This window comes from Marmota marmota, unplaced genomic scaffold, assembly GCF_001458135.2.
Source record: "Marmota marmota marmota unplaced genomic scaffold, marMar, whole genome shotgun sequence".
Lineage (NCBI taxonomy): Eukaryota > Metazoa > Chordata > Mammalia > Rodentia > Sciuridae > Marmota > Marmota marmota.
The window spans coordinates 30,160,789-30,177,297 of record NW_026000082.1 but is presented as its reverse complement, the minus strand read 5'-3'; positions in this window follow the sequence as shown (position 1 = coordinate 30,177,297).

The window sequence follows — 16,509 nt, the reverse complement described above, 5'->3', positions numbered from 1 at the left end:
AATGGTCATACTACCAAAAGCACTATACAGGTTTGATGTAATTCCTATTAAAATTCCAATGAGGGCTGGGGTTGTGGCTCAGTGGTAGAGCACTTGCCTAGCACATACGAGGCCCTGGGTTCAATCCTCAGACCATATAAAAATAAGTAAATACGGGTATTGTGTCCAACTACAACTAAAAAATAAATATTTTAAAAAATTCCAATGACATTCTTCCTAGAAATAGAAAATTCAGTCATGGAATTCATTTGGAAAAATATGAGGCCCCAAATAGCCAAATCAATCCTCAGCAAGAAAAATGAAGCAGGAGACATCACAATACCAGAAGTTGTTATAATACAGAGCTTTAATAACAAAAATGGCATGGTGTTGGCACCAAAACAGACATGTAGACCATGGTATAGAATAGAAGACACAGAGACAAACCCACATAAATACTGTTAATTAATACTAGACAAAGGCACCATAAACATACATTGGAGAAAAGATATCCTCTTCAACAAATGGTGCTGGAAAAACTGGAAATCCATGTGTAGCAAAATGAAATTAAACCTTTATCACTTATCTTGCACAAAACTCAAAGTGGATCAAGGACCTACGCATTAGACTAGAGAGACCTTATGCCTACTAGAAGAAAAAGTTGGCCCAGATCTCTATCATGTCAGCTTAGGAACTAAATTCCTCAACAAGACTTCTGAAGTGCAAGAAGGAAAATCAAGAATCAATAAATAGGATGGTATCAAATTAAAAATCTTGCTCACAGCAAAGGAAACAATCAAGAACATGAACATAAAGCCTACAAAATGGGAGAAAATCTTTGCCACCTGCACCTTTGATAGAGCATTAACCTCCAGGATATATAAAGAACTCAAAAACTTAACACCCAAACCCCAAATAACCAATAAATAAATGGGCAAAGGAACTGAACAGACACTTCACAGAAGAAGAAATATGATTGGTCAACAAATCTATGAAAAATGTTTAACATCTCTAGCATTTAGAGAAATGCAAATTAAAACTACACTGAGATTTCATCTCACTCCAGTCAGAATGGCAATTATCAAGAATACAAGTAATAATAAATGTTGGTGAGATTGTGGGGACAAGGTTCACCCATACATTGCTGATGGGACTGCAAAATTGATGCAACAATTCTGGAAAGCAGTATGGAGATTCCTCACAAAACTTGAAATAGAACCACCATTTGACCCAATTATCCCACTCCTTCATATATACCTAAGGGACTTAAAATAAGCATACATTCGTGGTGTGGCCACATGAATGTTTATAGCCCCTCAATTCACAATAGCTAAGCTGTGTAACCAACCTAGGTGCCCTTCAACAGATAAATGTATGAAGAAAATGTGGTTTATATACACAATGTAATTTTTTTTAAGAGAGAGAGAGAATTTTTAATATTTATTTTTTAGTTTTCAATGGACACAACATCTTTATTTTATTTTTATGTGGTGCTGAGGATAGAACTCAGCGCCCCGCACATGTCAGGTGAGCGCACTACTGCTTGAACCACATCCCCAGCCTCACACAATGTAATATTACTCAAGCATAAAGAAGAATAAAATTATGGCATTTGCTAGTAAATGGATGGAACTGGAGACTATCTAAGTGAAATAAGCCAATCCCTGCCCCCCCCCCAAAGGCTGAATGTCCTTTCTGTTATACAGATGCTAACCCACAATAAGGTGCCGGGGAGGGAAGAATAGAAGTTCATTGGATAAGACAAAGGGGAATGAAGGGAAGGGAGGGGGGATGGCATTAGGAAAGACAGGATGAATTGGACATAACTTTCCTATTTTTATATATATGAATATATCACATTGAATATCCACATCATGTACAACAAGAATGGTTATACTCCATGTATGCATAATATGCCAAAATATACTGTCATGTAAAACTAAAAATAACAAATAAAAAAATTTAATTAAAAAAAGGACTAGTGGTGTGATACTAGTGGTGGGAGTTCTTTCCGGGAACTGGAGTACAGAATGGAAGAGGAGAATGGACTGGAGATAGGGGAAATATTATGAAAGGTTATGTGCTGTATCAACAAATCAACAGAATTTTTGAGTGGTGAGGGGAGAAGAGGCCAGCTTTGCACTTTAAACAATGCACTAGGAGGCAATAAAAGGGTGTGGCAGTTAGTCTTTAAGATATTCCAGGTGATCCCACACCCCAGTATCTATACCCTGGTGCAATCCTTGAGTATCAGCTGGGTGTATTCATCTGATTTTAATGAATAGAATATGTTAGAAGTGATGAGTTATCGGAGCTCTGTGGTGAGTACCTATATAATCCCAGCTACTTGGGAGGCTGAGGCGGGAAGGTTGCAAGTTTGAGGTCAGTCTCCACACTTTAGCAAAATCTTGTCTCAAAATTAAAAATAAAAAAGGGTTGGGGATTACAGTCCCCAGCATTAAAAGTGAGGAGTTGGCGTTTCTTAGATTAGATTATAAAAAACTGACTTCTGTCGTAGGCACCTTCTCTTACTTTCTTGCTGTTAGAAAAGACATCAACTATCTTGTGAGGTGTTCTGTAGGTAGGCTTAGGTGTATAGAAATTGATGATTCTGACCAGTGGCCAGCCTTGAAGCCTTATAACAGCTGCTGAGTTATAATTTGGTAACGGGTCTCCCCCAGGGCAAGTCTAGGAATGACTTCAGCCCTGTGAGAGGCCCTGAGCCAGAGAAACCCAGTTAAGCTACATCTAGATTCTTGACCTGAAGAAATGGTGAGATGACATACGTTTGTGGTTTTAAGTTTTACATAATTTTAGAGCAATTTGTTATACAATGATAATGAAAACAGAGGGATTAGAAGCAAAGTGAAAAAGCAGAAAGATTAGGAGAGACCGTTTTTGTAGGCCAGGAGAGAGATGATAGGAACATGAATTAGGCAATGGTAGTGGGGTGAAGAAGGGGGGATGAATTTGAGATATATTTAGAAAAAGAATGAAGACATTTGGCAATGGATTTGAATGTGGTAACTAAAGAGGAGGCAGAAAAGGGAATGGTGCAGGGTTTGGTAATGTGGTGTTGGTGGTGATGGATGGCATTCACTAGAGTGGCCAGCATGCGGGGCACTGGGGAAGAGTTTAAAAAGTAGCTCCTGGAGATTTCTTTCTTTCTTTCTTTCTTTCTTTCTTTCTTTCTTTCTTTCTTTCTTTCTTTCTTTCTTTCTTTCTTTCTTTCTTTCTTTCTTTCTTTCTTTCTTTCTTTCTTTCTTTCTTTCTTTCTTTCTTTCTTTCTTTCTTTCTTTCTTTCTTGTCAGTAAATATTTATTGACTGGTTGTTAACTGTTAGTATGGGGTGGGGAGGGCCCACACAGAGAGAGGTGTGTGCAAGGGACCCTCCAACAGGACAAGCTACATAATTAAGGGGGCTCAGTGCAAAAACTAAAAAGCAGACCCCCTACTACAGAAAATATTATGAATTTCAGGACAATCCAGCAGAGCATTGAAGAAAGTTCTTGTGATCCCTGTGTTGTTAAGGCGAGATGGCAATAAATCACCGATCTTAAAGCTGGAGACAGAACTTAATTCACCAGTTGGTGATCTGGATCCACCAGCTGGCGGGCCAAGGGGCAGGCTTCAAGTCTACACCCTTCCACCCCCTCCTGGGGTTTGAGTCCACCTTTTATAGTACCAAACCATATTAAAGCATAAGTGGCTGTTGCTATGATTCAAAAACATAAACAACATCATGAGGTTTAAAATCATAAGCAGAAAAGGGTGTGGGACAAAATATCCCTAGTACAAGTTAAAGAAGGGTTACTAACATCTAGACAATCAATCTCTGACAGGGTACATTGTCCAAGAAGAATGGGAACCAAAAAGAGAACACTTTTACATTGTATAAGAAATGCCATTTTGGGTTGCCAAACTTGCTATGCTAAGCAACTGTTGATGGGTACAGAGGTGGGGCTTTCCCTGGGAGGAGCATTTCTTACATGACGTGGAATCTCAGGACAAATGGAGACTGTTTGGTCATTGCCCATATAGCCTGGCCCATAACAGTGTGACTTCCATGGAGGCTGCCTGGGCCTCCACCTACATGTGCAACTTCGCCCCTTGCCCCCAAGGAATCCCCCAGTTGTTGGGGGAGACTATGGGGCCTGCCTGGAGAAGGGGAAAAGAGGAAGGCCGCTCAGTGTGGGTGGGCCAGAAGAAAGCAGAGGGAGGGACCCAATGACCAGCAGACCTCTCCCCCAGGAAGCCCTTCCAGAGCCAGCCCATGACTGAGAGCGGCCCTTAGCCTTCCATCCCCCGAAGAGCTCACCTCCCACCACCAGCCAGGCCACTGGGTGGTCTGGGCACATGTGGTCACATTTAGCATTGATTGAAGCAAAATTGTTATAAGATTAGAATAGTTAAGGTAACTTTAATTTCTACTGCATTACTGGGATTTTTGAAGATGGAGCTGAAAGGTCCCCTGGGGATAGAATTGGGGAGAATGGTGGGGGCTGCTGAAGAGGACTGCATTTCCCTAGCTCTGGAGGAGAGGCCCCTGGTAACCACAAAGGAGAGAGAGGAAGAGAACTAGACAGAGGAAAGGACTTCCCAGGAATCTCATAACCAAAAGTTGCTCCTGGAGATTTCTTGCAACAAGATAAACAGCAGACTCAAGGTTGAGCAAAGAGAAAACAGTCACTGTGGCCTGGGGAAGAAATATTGCAGTAAAGTAGAAGGGAGGAAGGAAGTACTTCTCTTGGTTCAGTGGTGTACCACTCTCCCCTATATTCAATTATTTCAGCAAATATTTACTAAGTGCCTTCTCTGTGTCAGATGCTGTTTCAGGCACTAGGGACACAAAAAGAAGAACCTGGCTTTGTGGAATTCATAAATTGGTTACAGGGAAAGAAACAAGATTTTTAGTTTTGTGATGTCACTTTCTCCAACACTGTTGTTCAATTCTCATAATCTTTGAGGATTTTGATCACCACAGAGATGATCTGATGCCGTGTCTTCTTAGTTTTTTTGATCTTTTTTCAAAGATCTTATTCTCTATCCACCTCAGCTCTTCCTCAAAATGTTCATGCTCCCTCAACCTCGCCACGAGTCTAATTCTCTAAGCAATGCTTTCATTACTTCCAGTTATTTCTCTTGTCTTCTGATCCCATTGATCCTTCAACACCAGGAATTATAAACTATTAATCCTAAATTTTGTATTATGACTCTCCATGTTAATGTTCTTTCTTTCAGTTATGTACATCAGGATAGGCTAAGCAAGGCTGCAGGAACAAAACTCCAAATTTCAGTGTCTTACACTGTAAGTTTTAATACAATAAAGGTTTATTTCTTGTTTATGCTATTTAAACATTATGGGTCTTTAGAGGAATCTGTCAGGAGATGCCCTGGAAGCAAATGCCCTTACAATATGATTGGCCAGAATGAGGCACATGGCTCTATCTAACCTCAAGTGTACAGGAAAGTACTTTTCTACACAGTGTCCAGAAATGGGGTGAAAGGGTGCCATTAGAGAACTGGAAAAGGCTCTCATGGCAGCTTAAATCCCATGGCCAGTCTGTGTAGAACTCCCTGGCATTCACCCTTGACACCCCTGCCTCTCTGGCATTTGTTGAACAATTTAACAAAACTACACCCTTAGTTACATAAAACTGTCTGCCTACACCTGGCAACCAAAGTGTTGCTCCTCTCAGAGTGGCTGACAGACCTCCAACCCCCCTCTAATGCTCGCCTGGGGATCACCCGTATTGTTCTCGCCTTTTATACTCCAGGATTGGGGCATAAGTGTGGGCAAGAGCATTCAGAGGGTTGAATGAAGGAGGAAAACATTTATTTATTGACTCCCTATAGTGAATCATTTTATCAAGGAATATTGCTTCAAAGACTGGGAAGGATTTGCCTTTTTGGTTGCCAAAGATAGAAGAAAGGAAGCTATTTGGGATCTGGTAGGGGGGAATAGGGTTATGAAGGTGGGAGATTGCATGGCAGGGGGGCAGGGACAGTGAGGCTTGTCACTGCGGCCTCCTAACCCTCTCTGGAATCCAGCTGCTTCTCCACATCCCTGACACCACTGCCCGTGTCAAGTCATCGGGTCTCATCTCTCATCTGGATTATTCCAGACCTTTCTCCCCAACTCCTCTCAGCTCCTCTCCTGTTCATTCTAGTAGAAGTCGGAGTAATTTTCTTAAATGAGATTTTGATCATATTACTTCCTGTCTTGAGTGTCTTCAGGGGATGCCCAGTGCTTTTGAAATGTAGCAGGTCCTACACGACCCTGAGGGCCTTAAATCTATATTGTTCTATATTAGTGACCAGCCTTTGCCTGTGGAGCATTTGAAATGTGGTTAGTCTGAATCAAGACGTACAACAAGTGTAAAACACACCTCAGATTTCAAAGACAGGTCAAAAGAAGATTGTAAAATATCTCATTAATAAGTTTTAAATATTGGCTACATAATTGAAATGATAATATTTTTACGTATTGGGCTAAGTAAAAAATATTATTAAAACTACTATTACTCATTCTTTTGCTTTTTAATGTGGCTATCAGAAAGTTTAAAATTATATATATATACTGAACCACCAACTTCAGTTCTTTCTTTGATTTTAGCTAGTGAAAGGTTTTCTTCATTGAAAGTAACAGAAACTACTTTGACCGAAGATAAAAATTAAAATTTAGGGGAGTTGATTGCAAGTGCCTTCTGAATCAATGGAAATGTTGGTTCACTAGTCTGGGGGAGGAACAGGCAACTAAGGGGCCCTCAGTAGTGGAGGTTCATAGACATTAATGTGCCTGAGCTCCATTTCTGGGCTTGACATTCCCTGCTAACTCCTGAGAAGAGAGAATTTGATAAGCTCCACTTAAATCAGGTGTATCCACTCCAGATCAATCCAATATGGCTGTGAGAAAAGGACTCAGGGGTTGCCTACTACACAAGTCCTACTCCTGCTCCTGCCCTCCAGCTCTGTTCCCTAAGAGCAGAATAACCTCTCTAACCTGAGGGGTCAGCACACTTTTTCTTTCAAGGGCCAGAGGTAAATATCTTTGTGCTTTGTAAACTCCAGGGTTTCTCTTGCAACTATGGCACTCTGCCGTGCACAGCAAAGCAGCCAGAAAATACCTAAATGACTGGACATGTGGCTGTGCCAGTAAAACTTCATTTATAAAACCAGGAGATGGCCTACAGTTTGCCAGCCTTTCGTTATGTTTTCTGTTCCTTCCGCCTGGATCACCCTTTTGCTCTTCCTTCCAGCAAGCCCCCACCCTCTGCTTAGACTCCAGTTCTTGGAATACTTTCCTAATCCTCCTCTTCTGGCTGCTTTGTGCTCCCACAGGCCCTGGGCCTCACCCAGGCACTCTTCTTACCTTGCTGTCACTGCTCTGTTCTGACCCTGGGTTCTGGGTCAGCACTTGGCATGCCTAGCACACACTTGGTTATCCAAGCATTGGGCATCCCCTGAAGACACTCAAGCCAGGAAGTAATATGATCAAAATCTCATTTAAGAGAATTACTCCAACTTCTACTTAAAGAATGAACAGGAGAAGAGCTGAGAGGAGTTGGGGAGAAAGGTCTGGAATAATCCAGATGAGAGATGAGACCCGATGACTGGAAGAAGCCACCACCCTGTAGCCAGAAGACACCAGAGCAGCCTGCTGAGATCTTGGGCAGTAGTGAGAATTCTGGGCTTTTAAAACGAGCCGTGTGAGAGCCATCTCTTGGGACTCCATCACCTCAGAAAAGCACAGGTGGTATGGACGTTTTAAGATATGAGGAGTGGAAAACTCTAAGGGTCACAAACCCTGGGCAGTGTGACCACCCATATCCCAGCTTGGATGAAACCAGAGATATGCCTCCATCCAGTCCCTTTAGGAGGATGTCCTGCTCCTTGGTAAGGTTTCCCGTGGAGGCACCAAGCTCAGGGGGTTCCAGGGAAGTAAGGAGGCAGTGTGTGGCCAGGGGCAGCCTTGCCCACAGTCACTCAGGGCCACAGTTGCAGGCATGTCAGCATGGACCTTCCTTGATCCAAGGGACAGTGAGTTGTGTCCAGAAGAAACAGAACAAGGAAGTCAATGAGATCAGGTGCCATGGTTGTGGTCTTTGTGGGGCTTTATCCAGTGGGGCATGTCATACTTCATTGCCTCAGAGAGTAAGATGACTTTCTCCCCTTATGACATATCTAAATGTTCCATGTTTGAGCAATGCAGATGTGACAGGGCTTTTTCTGGGTGTTTGGCACAAGGAGACTAACAGCCAAAGAGGAATGGATCCTCTCCATCACTGTGGTCCTTGAGATGCTTGTCTGGACCCCTCATGGGGATGCTGGGCTGGAACAGGTAACACAGGACCTCTGGTGGCACATCTTCCATAAGATATAGCTGACAACCAGAAGAGGGGATGAGCAGAACACCCACATATGGCCAGAGGGGTGGTGGCATCAGCACAGGGATGGTGGACAGCAATCCCAGGGCAGGCTGTGCCCCTGCCCTCAGCAGTCATGACCCAGACCACACTGGGGATCTATAAGATGGAGGAGGCATGGTGCAGGACAAGAACAGACTTGGAGGCCAAGATTGAGTGGCTTTGGGCATGTGGCCAATAGTTCTTTCTCCCAGCATTTGGCACTCAGTAGGTGGTCCATGTTTGTGGACTTCAAGGAGAGAGGTCCTGCTAACGCAGGGGATTCCCTGCCTTTCCTCTTCCAACCTGACAAGCTATCTGGGCTGTTTCCATTTACCAGAGGCTGCTTCTCTGAGATTAAAAAGTTGGTGCCAGCAGGCTCAGTGGTGCACACCTGTAATCCCAGCATCTCAGGAGGTTGAGGCATGTGGATAGCGAGTTCAAAGATAGTCTCAGCAAAAGTGAGGTGCTAAGCAACTCAGTGAGACCCTATCTCTAAATGAAATACAAAATAGGGCTGGGGATGTGGCCCAGTGGTCGAGCGCCCCTGAGTTCAATCCCCGGTACAAAAACAAGAACAAAAACACCCCAGCAACTCAGGAGGCTGTGACAGGAGGACCACAAGTTTGAGGCCAACCTCAGCAACTTAGCAAGGCCCTATGCAACTTAGTGAGACCCTGTATCAAAATAAAAAATAAATTAAAAGGAAGTTGGTAAGAGACAGAGGCAGGATTTGAACCCAGGTCTACACACTGCCAGGCATCTTGCTATCCAAGTCTTTCCCTGAAAGCAAGTTGTGAAACACTTACCATGAGCCAGGCATATGGCCCATCCCAGGAAGATAACGCCTGGCACATGGGAGTCCCTGAGTAAATTCTAACTCTCTTTAGCTATTACTATTATGTTGGTGCATTTGGTCCTCCCAGCAAGGACAGATATTTTTATTTGTATTTTTCAAATGGGAAAAGAGGCTGGTGAGGTGAAATGTCTTGTTCAAGGTTATCCAGTGGGGAGGTGGGAAGGCCATCTCTGTTCTCTCTGGGGCTCTGTGGAAACAGGGAGGCAAGGATGAGCAACCAGCTTTGAAACAGCCTCAGCCCTCCCAGAAGAAACCCCGGCCTGTTCACCTCTTCCTGCTTTCACCCCACGCAGGTTTCAGCCCACCAGCATCGCAGCCTCCTCTCTGGTCTTCCTGCCTCCAACCTTTGCTCTACCCGCCACTGCCCTCCTTGAGTCTAGGGGCCCTCCTCGCCTCACAGTCAGGACCACCCAGGCTCCCACCTCTTCCCCACTCTGGGTCTTAGATTGACAGCGTTATTGGAGGAGCCCAGGGTCCAGGGAAGTGGCAGGGGAAAGGGGTGGGCATGCACTTTTTACTGGGCATGCAGGAGAGAAGTTGCAAGGGGGCGGCATCTCCATCAGCAGGGCACTGGGGAGGCACGGAGGCAGCAGGCGCTAGGCCCTCCCAGAGCATTTCATTCCTAAAGGGAGTGAGTGGGAGGCAGAGGTTGCATCCTGGAGGACAGGGCTCTGTCTGCCTGCAGTGGCAGCAAGTGGGCTTCCAGGGTGCTCTGAAGCCAAACATCATTAAACTGGCGCTGTCGACGTCTATTTCACAGCATGGACGAATGCGCATGCGCATGATCTTTTGTTAAGTGAAAAAAAAGCCAGGCTATGGAACAATAGATAGAACATGTTTCAATTTTTTTGTAAAATATAATCCTGTGGCCAAAAGACCTTAAGCCTTATCAGATTCTAGCAGTGATTACCTCTGGTCATTGGCTGAAGGGTGATTTTTACTTTGGGTGTCTTGACTATATTTTCCAAGTTTTCTACAAATAGCATGTCTTAAGAAACAAAATTTCTTAGGAAAGCAATACATGTTTTAATTTTTATGGTAGTAGGGATTGAACCCAGGCCTTGCTCATGCTCAGCAAACACTACCACTGTGTTATATTCCCAGCCTAAAAGCAGTACATTTTAAATGAGCAAACCTTTTGACCCACAATCCCATTTGAAGGAATTTACTACAAAATGCATAGAAAGATGAAGAATAGTATGTGAAGAATGATCATGTTTTTGTAAAAAAATGACATTTTTGTTTATGTATAAGCATTTTGCCTGGAAGGACCCACACCAACTGTTAGCAGCTGCTGACTTCTGGGAGTAGGATGAGGGAACTGTCTACTTTCTACTCTTACATCTATTTGATTTTTAAAAAACAATGAACATAAGTTACTTTATAATTTGTTTAAAAAGCAGCCAAACCACCCGGTGCAGTGGTGCATGCCTGTAATCCCAGCGACTCAGGAGGCTGAGACAGGAGGATCGTGAGTTAAAAGACAGCTTCAGAAAAAGCAAGGTGCTAAGCAACTCATGAGACCCTGTTTCTAAATAAAATACAAAATAGGGCTGGGGATGTGGCTCAGTGGCCAAGTGCCAAAAACACCCAAACCACTTTCCGAGTCTCTGCCATTTCCCCTGGTTCTCCCTGCACACAGTGTGACAGTAGGGGTACGGGGTGGTCAGTGAGGCTCCCCTGGGCACCCAGCTTCCATCTGTCCATCTCTAGGGAGGGGCTGTCTCTGGTCCTTGGGATTCCAGTTTTAACCAGCTCACATTTTTTGAGGCCCTGTCTATACTCAGAGGCAGAAGTGCAGGCCATGGTTCCTGCCTCAATACGCTCATGGTCTAGTAGCAGGGGAGACCCGAAAGGCTTCAGGGCCCCCGGGCAATGAACTCTGCTGGACCAGGACAATGACACAGAGTGTCTTGAATGGGACATGAAGGGTAAGACTGTTTTTGTTTGTGATGTTGAGGATTGAACCTAGGGCCTCACACATGCGAGGCAAACACTCTGTCACTGAGCTATGAGCTACGACTCTAGTCCTAAAGGGTAAGATTTTAACAGGAAGGCAAAGCAGGGCCGGGGCTTTCTAGGCAGAGGAGGAGGCTTGCAAAATCAGATAAACAAAGGACAAAAATATGCTGACTCTTCTCGGTTTGGAATGCCAGACGCCTAGGTGCTCTGCTTTTAACATTATATGTAGTTTTTCCCTCCCCACGAGGAAGCGCCTGTAAACAGAAAGGTGGTGGGGTAGGCTGTGCTGGGTGCTGGTGGGAGGCTGAGGGCAGCAGACCAGACCCAGAGTGGGACGGACCGGCTTGGTGACCAGGAGCCTTGTCATTTCTAGCCTAGTCTGTGCCCACACAGTGGCAGCTGCTGGAGTGCTGCCCATGTGGTATCATAGGAAGCCCCTTCTCCCTCTCCATCCCCCTCTGTAATCTTTCCCCCACCCACTTGTGACAGTGCCTCAACTGTCACCATTAGCTATGATCTGCTGGGAGTGGCTCCTATTATAAATGTGTACAGGTCAGCAAGGCAGTGACCCTGGGGACACAGGAGGGCAAGTTAGGGTGGAGGAATAAAAGGGGTGGGGGGCATTCTAGGAGTGTGACAGAGGGAGCCCCCCAGAGAGGGAAGGGAAGCGAGTGGGAATTATTAGGCAAACTCTATACAGTTGATTCAGGCTTGAACCTTAGAACCTGGGGCTGCCAAAGCTCAGGGCCACCCATCCCTCTTGCTGACTCTTAAGGTGGAGATGAAGGGGGCCATCCACGGTCACTTGCGAATCAGGGACAAAACCAGGGCCCACCTCAGATTTCACAAGCTTTGCCCAGGTCTCCACCCACAGTCCCATATCTCCAGCCTGTCTCTGCTTTTCCTGGGGACTCTTGGGACCTTTATCCTCATTGCCTTACCCCAACAGCAAGAACAACCACTGGACCCCAGGGCCTTGCTCCTGGTTGGTAGGTCAGGGGGGCGCCTTGGTCTGAAGTAGCAGTGGGCAGAGAAAACAGGTCTAGTGGCTCAGCCTGCAGAGCTTGAGGGGGGAAATCCCATTTTCTGAGGAGAAAAGACTCCTAAACCACGCAGCCACCTGAGGTCCCAGGGCTGACCCAAGCGGCCTGGTTCCCTCACTTCCCTGGGACTCCTGGCAGCTCCAGGAGCGGCCCAAGCTGAGCCATCCTTGCTGTGGCTGGTGCTGGTTCTGGGCTCTGTTGCCACAGGGGAGGCACCTGGTGTGGGCAGACACCAGCCGGCTGTGCCCGGGAGGAGGGTGATTGGGGTCCAGGCCAACTCTCCCTTCTCCCTGGGGAGGGACAGAGGAAGATGCCCAGCTCTTGGTGCCTGGGCTGTGGGCATCCTGCTTACTCCCCTCTGCTCGGACTCCAGGTTTCCAGGGGAGAGGAGGGGGCACCAGAATCCACACGGGGAGACTGGAGATGGCCTGGCCAGAGCTGGGGCTAGGAATCCGGAGGCCTGGGGGCTTTGGCCTGACTGTCTCGTAGGCTGGTGTCTTCCTTATCTGGGTCTCAGCTCTCCTGTGTGTACAGCCCTGGGCTCTCAGCACCTGTCCTGGGGCCTGTGGTGCTGACTGGCATGCCCAGCTGGGCTGTCCCCACCTTAGAGTACTTCCCAATTCTGCCATCCCTTTGTCTCCTTCTTCTCATCTCAGAGGCACTGTGGCCCCCAATTCTGATAAGCACCCCTATGTCCCTCAACCTTTGAAGAATCAAGGCCCTGCTCTGAGCCTCTCCCTCCTCAGGCCTGCCCCAACCCTTCCGGCCCACCCTTGCTGCCTCTTTTTGTTGACCAGGCTGGGGCCCTCTCAGCTGGCCATTCTCCCTGGCATGTTGGTTGGGAACAGTGACCCTGGGTTCTGGTGTCAATTCTGCCACATGCTGTGTACCTTGAGCCAGAAACTAACCCTCTCTGGGCTTTTAGTGGGGCCGGAGGGTCACCCAGTCTCCTCCAGTGTTCACACTTGATCATATTCAGGTGCACTGTTTTGGGGAGTTCACCAGGACTGGGGCTCTGTGCCTGATTCCAGCTTCCTGACAGGTCCTCCCTAGTCATGATATCCGGGTAGGAAACCCCTGTACCTCTGAGCCAAAGTGCCAGCCTTTCCCCACTTCATCTAATTCCTAGAGCGAGGGAGGAACATTTTGTAATCAAAATACAATAGACCTGCTGAAATTTTGAAAATGGATAGAAGACTGTTCTATTCTGTGCTTAATGTAAAAAACACACAATTTCATAAAGATAGAAAAGAAAAACAAAAATGAACACACTTTAAAAAAAAAAAAAAGAATTTCCCCCTCTCTTGCTATTTTTTGGAAGCTGAGTCTCCTGATGGTGCCTCCCCAGCGCCCCGCCCTCTTCCTCCTCTGCTTTCCATCCTTTATGTGGCTCAGGATCCTAGAGAGAATCACTGTCCCCCTGTAAGGAGAAATAACCATGACCTGACGGAGAGTGACAATGCAGTTCAGCACCTTGGTCAGTACCCACCTCCTCTCCCACCTTCCCACTCCCTCCTCACCCCCCACTTTCCAGCACTTCCAGCTAGTCTCCTGGGGTGAGCTCCAGGAGCCGCCCAAGCTGTGGGGTGGGTGGTGGATAGAACCGAGAGCTAGACAGGTGGGGAGGAAGCCAGGGGTGCTGTCAAGCAGTCAGCCTCAGAGAATGGCTCCCTGGCAGGAGGGAAGGCCTGTCCCCAGAACCCTGGAGGAGAACTTGAGCGACCAAGAGACTCATCTCTGTTGTTTTCTGTCTCTGCTGCACCACAGAGAGGAGGACTCAGAGATAATGGCCTTATTAGGCACTGATCAGGGCAAGTTAGAGGATCCAACATTAAGAAACTGGATTCTGGACCATCAGTGCTAGGACCCTGACAATCAATGACTAGATCCTACCCTGTCCTCAGTAGGCGTGGGGAAACTGAGGCCCAGCAGGAGAGGGTTCTGCTTACAGCACACAGGGTCTTCCTGAGTCCACCCCTGAACCAAGGAGTCATAAGACACTTTGCTGGTCATTGAGACTTGACTCATGATTGCACAACCCCATGATGGCTGGTTTAAGCTCACTTTGAAGCTCAGGGGATCCTGGTTCTGGTGGTCGCTGCCTGTTGCTGAAGCAGTCCTCAAAACTGAAGAGGATTTCAGGAGAGGTCCAGGGAGCAGTTTGGCTTTAGCTTTGGATGGACCTTGTTTGATTTCCTGCTCTGCTCAGTAATAGCTGTGGGTCCCCTGAGAAGCAGTGCTTCCTTGCTCAAACCCCCAGATAATGACACTAACCCCATGGGCTTCTCTCAATGGTTAAAGTTGTAAAATGTACCAGCACTTTGCTTGCTGACTACATACAGGGGACTCAGAGGGGGTTGCTGCCAATCAGTCAAGCCTTTCCTGCCCTGGATGAGATCCATGCTGATCCTCCTCCAGCCAGGGCTCAGCTGCCTCTGCCATCCTCTTAATTGCCTTCAACGTGGATGAGGTTCCTGGTATCAGCCTGATAACTCCCATTTTTCATTCGGTAATTCTCTGGACACTAGTGCAAACCTATCTCTTGGTGGCACCCTAATTGCCTGGAGTCCCCAGGTGGGCATGCAGACAAGGTCCCTACAGTTACCCTATTGGAAACAGTGAAGCCTGGGAGTGGCCAGCACTTCTTGGAACTGGTGCTGAGCTGAGGGGGAAGTGCAGGAATGGCCCTGGAGGGGATGTTCCTGCCCCGAGGGAGAAGACAGAGCAGACATCCATGGAGGGAAAAGACAAGGGCATAATGGAAGGGTCTGGGGCGGGGGAGCCACAGGGATTTGAAAGGTTGGGGTGTCTTGTGGATACTCTAGTCTTTAAATCCCCCCCGCCCCCACACACATATAGCTGCAAACTGGGCTGCTTTCCAGGGACTAATCAGGGGCCCTCCATCTACCCTGCCAACAGCTCCTCATTTGCACCCTTTCCCTACAACTATAGTCAGGATCTGGGATCTGGGAGACCAACCTTGCATGTGACTGAGTCACACTCCCTGTCTGGGTGCTGAGGTGCTCAGTCGTAGAAATGTGGCAGAGCTTTCCCCACCCTTCTTGGGTTTGAGGGTTGGGGTCTCATGCATGGGTGTGTCTTGTTAGAGCCCCATGGGTGAAGTTATGTTCACCTGTTCCTTTGTAATATAACCCCTTGCCCTGTTTAGGATAGAATCTTCCATGGAAGTGCCTTGAGTGTATCCCCTTTTCTTATTGTGCCCTTGGGTGTGGCCTACCCAGGTGTCAGTCAACCTGCTGACAGTGATCATCATGAAGATAGACTCAGCCCCCTGAAACCTGACCACTTGCCTCAATTGAATAGCTTCTCCTCAATAAAAGGGGTCAGTGCATGCTCTTGCTCTCTCTTCCTGCCGACCCTTAAGGTCAGAGAAGCTGTCACAGTGACCCCAAAGAAAAAGGTATTGGTGTCTCTTGTGTGGTTATTTTGCACAGCCCAGTCAGCCCAGTTTTACTGGAGTGACCCCTGAGCCTTTTAGTCACGAGAACAGAAACCTGGCAGGGGTGGGGGTTCCCTTTAGGCCACAAATGAGATCCACCCAGTGCCTCAGAGCATTGGGTCTCACCTCCCTCATCCTGCAGGTAAGGAGGTGGAGGAATGGAACGTGACAAGCCAAGGCTGGGCCTAGGACTCTGGTCCCAAGGACATTGCATTACAAATGCAGAGGGGCTGGGGTCTTGCTGCTGCCAGCATGCACAGCCTGTGCCCATGTGCGGGACCCTGGCTCCTGGCCAGGCTGCGTCCCCATCAATCAGAAGTGGGATGGAGCCTTTTCTACATAGCAGACCTGGGGACTCTGCTGGACCCCATGGTCCCACACTCCTCACAGGGCACAAGGAGGAAGAGGGACAGAGCCAGTACAGAGGTTCAGGAAACCCACACGCTCCAGACACTGACTCTTCCCCAAGTGCACTGTCTTTATAGCTTACCAATAAATCATGTGAGGTTGGTGTTATGATTCCCATTTTCCCTGTGGGGTAAGTAAGACCCAGAGAGTTTAAGTCATTTTTCTAAAGTCACACAGTGATGGAGCCTGAACTTGAGGCCAAGTCTTTGTAGTTCCAGAGATCAGACTTGCCACTGTCTTGTGAGCTCTCTGCCTGCTCCCAAGGATATCCCTGATGTCCCAGGCAAAGACTGATCCTCCTTGGCTGGTGACAGAGTTGTGGTGTATTGGCCTAGAACCCAGTTCTTTCTAGTGTGGACTCTAGGACTCTTGGCAGTCACACCCTCTCCCTTG